This window comes from Nuphar pumila, chromosome 13 (genome assembly GCF_984573655.1).
Source record: "Nuphar pumila chromosome 13, dmNupPumi1.hap1.1, whole genome shotgun sequence".
NCBI classification, from domain to species: Eukaryota; Viridiplantae; Streptophyta; class Magnoliopsida; order Nymphaeales; family Nymphaeaceae; genus Nuphar; species Nuphar pumila.
Window position 1 is genome coordinate 14,130,670 of NC_143261.1, and position 9,080 is coordinate 14,139,749.

Consider the following 9,080-nt stretch of genomic DNA (forward strand, 5'->3'; position numbering starts at 1 on the left):
TTTGGGACGTTACACCACTGATATTTTTCGGTTCCGCCCGATCTCGGTTATGAGTGCTCTTTATCAGATGTTTGCCAAGGTTTTGTCAAATAGGTTAAAATCGGTGGCTCATCAGATTTTTTGAGAGTCTCAGTTTTCCTTCATCCGTAATAAGAGGGTCCAACACTCATTCATCATGGCATCCAAGGTTGTTCATTCCTTGCAGCGTAGCGGTCAGACTTATTTTGTCCTTAAATTATATTTTCATAAAGCTTTTGATTCCGTGCATTGGCCCTTCTTATTTCACATGTTATCAAATTTTAGTATTGATCATCATTTTTCTGGTTGGGTGAGGGAGCTAGTCTCAAATGCTCAGGCCATGTTAAATATCAATAGTGTTAGAGGAGACCGGTTCAAGCTGGGGTGGGGTATGCGGCAAGGGTGCCCTCTCTCGCCTTTGTTGTTCAATGAGATTGTTGAGGGCCTTGTGGTCTTGCTTAAGCGGGTCGCGACATCACGATTCATTGATCCTTAGCAGGTTCCGGACTTCCCAAGTCATATTCTTACTTATGCTAAAGATATGATCATTTTTTGTTGTGCAAATGTTTAGCAAATGCTTAGGTTCAAGTTTATCCTTTAATTCTTCATCTCTCTATCTGGGCTTTCTCTGAATGAGAACAAATGCTCTCTTACTATGTTCAATGTTCAGTCCACTATGTTTACAACTAGGAGAAGGATTTTTAATTGCATTATTTTTGAGTTGCCTATAATATACCCGAGTTTGTCGTTACATGTAAGACCCGCAATTTTTCAGATAACTCTGAATAAATTCCTGAGGCATTTTTCTAGTGAAAAATAGCATTTTTATCGTAAAGCGAATCAAACTGATTCCTGCGATCCAAATATACTTAGGATATTCGTATCTTCACGAATATATGCACAAACACTCTGGAAGCCATAACTTCCTACCTGAATAAAATCAAAAGATTCCTGCGAGCCAACTTTCTTAGTTGCATCAATACGAAGATAATGGCCTACTCAGAATTTTTCGGAAAAAAATGCCGAAAACTCAAATTCTTGCGGGACCCACGGAAATATTGGTGGGACCCACAGAAATATTTCTCAGAAAATGTTCTAGAATATTCAAGCACCTTCTAGCATCTTCCAGGACCTTCCAGCTCCTTCCAGCACCTTCCATGGAAGGGATTCTCAGAAAAGCCCAAGGGTAAAGAGGGATTCTGAAACTTGGGGCCCAAGTTTCAGAACCTATAAATAAAGGAGCCCCCCCTCTCTTTAAAAATCGCCAACCCCTCTCTCTCTGCTCCTTTCCCAAACCTCCCCTACCTAGCCTAGCCCACCTGAGCCCACCTGACCTGGTTTGAGCCTGCCTGACTTAGCCTGAGCCTGCTTGACCTGGTCCTAACCCACCTGACCTAGGTCTGAACCTACTTAACCTAAGTCTGAACCCAGTTGACTTGACTTGAACCTGGTTTTGTTCAAAGTCAAAGTCCAAGTCCTTTTTCGTCCGAAGTTCGAAGTTGATCCTTTTTCGAAGTCGAGCCTCGTTCGAAGCGTTTGAAGCAATCGGAGTCGTTTCTTCCTCAAATTGAAGTAAGTTCGCTTCATTAAACCATCTCTCTCAAGTATTTGATTGTTTGTATATAGCATATACTTTCTGAAATAGTATCTTGCTTTAGTTCTTGGTTGAGCCCTCTAGGACGCTTCGGTGTTCACGCGCTCGCCTCGTAACTATCGTCGGATATATATGTTCGAATGCGCAGTATATGCGTTCTTCAAAAATAGTATCTCGCCCTAGTTCTTGGTTGAGCCCTCTAGGACACTTCGGTGTTCACTCGCTCGCCTCGTAACTATCGTTAGATACAGATCTAGGTGTATATCTGCTGATTCTGCCGACACGTGTTATATCGCACAGGCTATGTAATTTACCTTTGCTGTCGCGTCGTATGATGCCAAGGCTCCCTGTTTTCTGCATTTCCGATTATTGCACTTCCGATTATGCAATGTATTTACTTACGCCGTCGCGTCGAACGATGCCAAGGCTTCTGTTTTATTATATATGTAGAATATTTCGTTCAGTTACACACCCTGAACAATAATATATGCATTTCTTTACGCCGCTGCTGTATAAAGCACAGGCTTCTGCTTATACTACATATATAGCGCATAAATGAGCGTTCAAATGGAGATCAAACTCCAAATCGCCAATGCGATTCCCTGACCGCTCCTCGTTCAAGATTCTTCTTAACGAATGAAGCCCCTATTGGAAAGGCTTCAGCTTTTTGGCAAAATACTCTTTACGTAAAGACTAAGTCAATTACGTATGGCCTGGCTATGGCCAAGGGTTCCTGCAACCTTGATGGTTGCATAGTACGCACAATGGTGCGCATCCATTTCCCGAATTAAGCATGGCGATTTCCTACCAAAGAGGGGAGATGCCGCTGAAATGGATAAAAGAAACGCACGCTTTCTCCGTAAAAGAGAGAAAGTGCTGCTGAAATTTCTGAAGAAGCTAAGAATAGCTCAGAAAGAACGTAGCAGGATACTCTGACATATAGCAGAGTGCTACCCAGTTCATGGTTTGCCCTCTACAACGTAGAAGGGTTCGTCGCACCACTGCCAGTAGAGCAGGGGTGGTGCTGACGAAATGGTCGGCAGAAGAGCTGCCAGAACCAATGGAACGACATAATGATGTCCGTTAATGGAACGATGCCAGATCGGCTCATATCCTTGTGCCTGCAAGGGCACCTTGCTCGTAAGGGCCGCTGAGCCGAAGTAGAGGTTGCGCCTTGGCTAGGTTTGGACTCGTTGCGTAAAAATACGCCGAGTAGCCGATCTATTTAGATCGAGTCATATGCATGCTCATTGAGAACGGTTACACAACCAGAGTCGTAAGGGCCGAAGAGCCAGAGTGTGTTATTTCCACCCAAAGAGGTGTGATGCTCGTGGCGGCCGAAGTGCCAAAGAGCGGTGTTCTGCATGCATATGAATAAGACTTAAGGTCGCACATACCCCGCGGTTGAAAATCGTGTTAGGGGTACCCCCTCAGTAATGACTGTGTTGGGGCGGACTGAATGGGGTCGGGTACATACTCCCGTAGTGCTAAAAGCACGGGCTGCCTAAATGGCATGCAGATTCTCTCCAAGTAATTGTAAGACTGACAGACCCCTTCAGGAATTATGCTCACTGTGGAATAACAGTGATGGTACAGCCTTGAGTGACATGTATTTTACTTTGGACCTGATAGAGTCCACGATGGCCTCAGTCACTCATGGGTTTTGGGGTCGTGGTTATCCTTAAGATCTAAGGATTGAACCCAACTACTGCAAGTAGAGGATGCATCCGAATATGGACCTAGTAGGGTTCTCCCAGTTGAAACACACTGCCCTACTATAGATAGGGTCATCAGGCCTCTGGGGTATCTAAAATACATAGAATAATCAACCCCCAGAACGTCGCGTTGATGCCCGGACAATAGCTCTACCTGCGTACCAAAGGCGGGAGCGGTTAATTATCAAACAATGCATTAGTTCTAGGTACAACGATGCTTTGAATGTATGAGTGGATGACGTGTTGAGTCAGTCCTGCATAACCTTTGTGAAGGTGTCATGTTCGGTATACTACTGGACCGACTGGGCAAAGACCCGTGTTGTATCCGCACGACTAAGCGAAGCTCGAGGAGTTGTCCTTAGATGCGTGGGATACGGATGTGCCAAGTATGAAGACTTGAGCTAGACATCACTTTGAGACCCGGAAGAGGTCATGGCTAAGTCGTGGAGACTTAAACGGTTATTCAAATCACAGCCATGAAAATGCTTGCTCTAAGTCATGAAGACTTGAGCGGATGTTCACCTCATAGCCCTGAGGAGGCTCGAGCGTCGTTATTGCGCATTGCGACCCTGAGTGGTCATTATTGTACTTGAGTTGAATAGATGTATGACTGCATGCTTACCAGACCCTCAGTGGTTCTGACCCCGTTTTATGGGGATTTCAGGTGTTGGACCTGCGTGGCGATATGCGGAGCATGACGGCATCGAGTTCCAGGGTTTCTCTAAACAGAGTTGTACTGCTTCCTTTTATTGAACCTACACTGCTTTCCTAAGCAGTAGTGTTGTAATAAACATATGTTTTCGAAAAAATGGAACACTTTAGTGGTCAATGAGTTGCTTGGCCACATACCTGCAACGTGCTCAGAGTTTTCTAAAACTGACGACTCATTATCGTCTGATTCCGCTGCTAAAAGCTTTTGTAAGTTCCGCTGCAAAGAAAAAAAAAAAGAAATTCATGAAAATTTTAACTTAGCTTTGTTTTGGAAATCCGGGGCGTTACAGAATTGGTATCAAAGCATGTGTCTGAGAAACCTGGTTCAAGATCCGTCATGTTTGCGGTATCGCACTGTAAGTATAAATCTTACACTTTTTCTGATTTGGGTATATTTGCGTGAATAGATAAATGGCTCCTAGGACGAGGAGAACCATGTCGAGCGAGGAGTCTCATACACAGGGCTTCCTGCTAGAGACACTCAACAGGCTTGTGTCTGCCATTCATGAATCAATGCAAGCACCAGACTCACCTCGCATTGAGAACCTTGGGGGAATAACATATGAAAAGTTACTCAAACTCGACCCACCTGTTTTCGTTGGCAGTGCCGATCCAGAGCTTGCAGAAACCTGGATCGAGAAGACAGAGCGCACTTTCTTTGTACTGGGAGTACCGGAAGGGAAAAAGACTAACTTCGGCACATATAGGCTAAAGGATAATGCACGAAAGTGGTGGGATACCACTAAAATCATTCAGTTCTCTCAGCTTGAAGTCATCCCTTGGGATGATTTTCGGAGAACTTTCTTGGATAACTACTTCCCGTTGCACTCCAGAAATAAGAAAAAGATGGAGTTTCTGGAACTAGAGCAGGGTGGTATGAGTCTTATCGACTATACTACTAAGTTTCAGAACCTTGAGCGGTACTGCTCTCGGTTATTCGATACCGACCAAGAAAGGGCCGATAAATATATAAATGGATTGCAAGGAGGGTTGCGATCTCGTGTGATAACAAGCATGCCCTCGACTTTTCAAGCTGCTGTGGCAGCATCTTCAAAGATTAGCGAGGATTGGGCACGATCTAAAGGGATCATAACAAAGAGGCCCGTAGTTGATGGTGGAAACAATAAGAGAACGTTACCAGGTGGCCAAGACTCACGACCACCTTTTTATAAGAGGAATTTTCAAGACAACAACTTTACTCCACAGGCCGCGCAACCATTGCAGATGGTAGAAGCAAATCAGCCCTATCAATAGCCTAATTTTCGATGCCCGAGGTGTAGCTCTGATCATCCCGGAGGGGTTTGTCCTCGTGATACGGGAGGTTGCCTGTATTGCGGCAAACCAGGGCATCGTGTGAGAGAATGCCGTAAGAAGGCCTCAGATTTTCAACAAAGAAATATGGGATCTGGAGGACCCTCTCAACAAGTACAACAACAACGACTGCCACTATCCAGAATAGAGCAAAAACCTGTAGCAGGTCGTGTCTATGCGGTGACAGCCGAACAACTCACGAATGATGACCATATCAAGGAATCTGGATATCTTGATAGATAGAGTTGTAATGGGTAAAAAGCTATCAAAGGACAAGATCCAATAATCGCTCGAGACAAGAGGCTTATGACCTTGTGTACGGTCATCTGGATCGATATGTATCCTTGCTCTCTAAAGTAATTTTGGATTTGTCAAATTAAAATCTTAAGTGCTTATACCCAGAAAATGATGGCTATAGACTCCATGATTGAGAAATTAAGTTTGTGTAATTAGAACGTTAAAAGTTACTTAATAAAATAAACCATCGAGGAATTGTTCCCAAGAAGAGAGTCCTGTGAGGTTTTACATATTCAAGATCAGATCGTCTAGCTAGAGTGAGCCTGTGAGGGTATACAGCTCCGTGCGAGTGTATATGTTCCAAAACCAGTAGCTTGGCTAGTATGATTCTGTGAGGGTGTACTGATCCAATATTAGGTAAGTCTGACGAAGGCGAACCTGTGAGGAGGTACGTTTCCAATACCAGGTAGTCTGACAGGGGACTTATTCCAATATGGTTAATCTCTAGAAGAATGATCTGTGTGTATGAAATAGTTACACAAGATGGCTATGTTAAATAGTCGGTTGGAAGAACGTTGATTCAACAAACTATCGTGGTTGTAGCATGATTTGAACTCAGATATGAGAAACATACCTCATCGATCATGAATCATGATATGAGGTTATGATTGAAATGAATACGATGTTAAATTAAGTGAATAAAATTATGAATCTAACATATGGAAGAAATATCCCGAGTTACGCACTTAGTACTCTTAACTGAATTTCGCGGACAAAATTCCTTTAAGGGGGTAATGATGTAAGAACCGCAATTTTTCAGATAACTCTGAATAAATTCCTGAGGCATTTTTCCAGTGAAAAATAGCGTTTTTATCGTAAAACAAATCAAACTGATTCCTGCGATCCAAATATACTTAGGATATTCGTATCTTCACGAATATATGCTCAAACACTCTGGAAGCCATAACTTCCTACCTGAATAAAATCAAAGGATTCCTGCAAGCCAACTTTCTTAGTTGCATCAATACGAAGATAATGGCCTACTCAGAATTTTTCGGAAAAAAATGCCGAAAACTCAAATTCTTGCGGGACCCACGGAAATATTGGTGGGACCCACAAAAATATTTCTCAGAAAATGTTCTAGAATATTCTAGAATATTATAGCACCTTCCAGCATCTTCCAGGACCTTCCAGCTCCTTCCAGCACCTTCCATGGAAGGGATTCTCAAAAAAACCCAAGGGTAAAGAGGGGATTCTGAAACTTGGGGCCCAAGTTTCAGAACCTATAAATAAAGGAGCCCCCCCTCTCTTTAAAAATCGCCAACCCCTCTCTCTCTCCTCCTTTCCCAAACCTCCCCTACCTAGCCTAGCCCACCTGACCTGGTCTGAGCCTGCCTGACTTAGCCTGAGCCTGCTTGACCTGGTCTGAGCCTGCCTGACCTGGTCCTAACCCACCTGACCTAGGCCTGAACCTACTTAACCTAAGTCTGAACCCAGTTGACTTGAACCTGGTTTGGTTCAAAGTCAAAGTCCAAGTCCTTTTTCGTCTGAAGTTTGAAGTTGATCCTTTTTCGAAGTCGAGCCTCGTTCGAAGCGTTTGAAGCAATCGGAGTCGTTTCTTCCTCAAATTGACGTAAGTTCGCTTCATTAAACCATCTCTCTCAAGTATTTGATTGTTTGTATATAGCATATACTTTCTGAAATAGTATCTTGCTTTAGTTCTTGGTTGAGCCCTCTAGGACGCTTCGGTGTTCACGCGCTCGCCTCGTAACTATCGTCGGATATATATGTTCGAATGCGCAATATATGCGTTCTTCAAAAATAGTATCTCGCCCTAGTTCTTGGTTGAGCCCTCTAGGACACTTCGGTGTTCACTCGCTCGCCTCGTAACTATCGTTAGATACAGATCTAGGTGTATATCTGCTGATTCTGCCGACACGTGTTATATCGCACAGGCTATGTAATTTACCTTTGCTGTCGCGTCGTATGATGCCAAGGCTCCCTGTTTTCTGCATTTCCGATTATTGCACTTCCGATTATGCAATGTATTTACTTACGCCGTCGCGTCGAACGATGCCAAGGCTTCTGTTTTATTATATATGTAGAATATTTCGTTCAGTTACACACCCTGAACAATAATATATGCATTTCTTTACGCCGCTGCTGTATAAAGCACAGACTTCTGCTTATACTACATATATAGCGCATAAATGAGCGTTCAAATGGAGATCAAACTCCAAATCGCCAATGCGATTCCCTGACCGCTCCTCGTTCAAGATTCTTCTTAACGAATGAAGCCCCTATTGGAAAGGCTTCAGCTTTTTGGCAAAATACTCTTTACGTAAAGACTAAGTCAATTACGTATGGCCTGGCTATGGCCAAGGGTTCCTGCAACCTTGATGATTGTATAGTACGCACAATGGTGCGCATCCATTTCCCGAATTAAGCGTGGCGATTTCCTACCAAAGAGGGGAGATGCCGCTGAAATGGATAAAAGAAACGCACGCTTTCTCCGTAAAAGAGAGGAAGTGCTGCTGAAATTTCTGAAGAAGCTAAGAATAGCTCAGAAAGAACGTAGCAGGATACTCTGACATATAGCAGAGTGCTACACAGTTCATGGTTTGCCCTCTACAACGTAGAAGGGTTCGTCGCACCACTGCCAGTAGAGCAGGGGAGGTGCTGACGAAATGGTCGGCAGAAGAGCTGCCAGAACCAATGAAACGGCATAATGATGTCCGTTGATGGAACGATGCCAGATCGGCTCGTATCCTTGTGCCTGCAAGGGCACCTTGCTCGTAAGGGCCGCTGAGCCGGAGTAGAGGTTGCGCCTTGGCTAGGTTTGGACTCGTTGCGTAAAAATACGCCGAGTAGCCGATCTATTTAGATCGAGTCATATGCATGCTCATTGAGAACGGTTATGCAACCAGACTCGTAAGGGCCGAAGAGCCAGAGTGTGTTGTTTCCACCCAAAGAGGTGTGATGCTCGTGGCGGCCGAAGTGCCAAAGAGCGGTGTTCTGCATGCATATGAATAAGACTTAAGGTCGCACATACCCCGCAGTTGAAAATCGTGTTAGGAGTACCCCCTCAATAATGACTGTGTTGGGGCGGACTGAATGGGGTCGGGTACATACTCCCGTAGTGCTAAAAGCATGGGCTGCCTAAATGGCATGCAGATTCTCTCCAAGTAATTGTAAGACTGGTAGACCCCTTCCGGAATTATGCTCACTATGGAATGACAGTGATGGTACAGCCTTGAGTGACATGTATTTTACTTTGGACCTGATAGAGTCTACGATGTTCTCAGTCACTCATGGGTTTTGGGGTCGTGGTTATCCTTAAGATCTAAGGATTGAACCCAACTACTGCAAGTAGAGGATGCATCCGAATATGGGCCTAGTAGGGTTCTCCCAGTTGAAACACACTGCCCTACTATGGATAGGGTCAACAGGCCTCTGGGGTATCTAAAATACATAGAATAATCAACCCTCAGAAC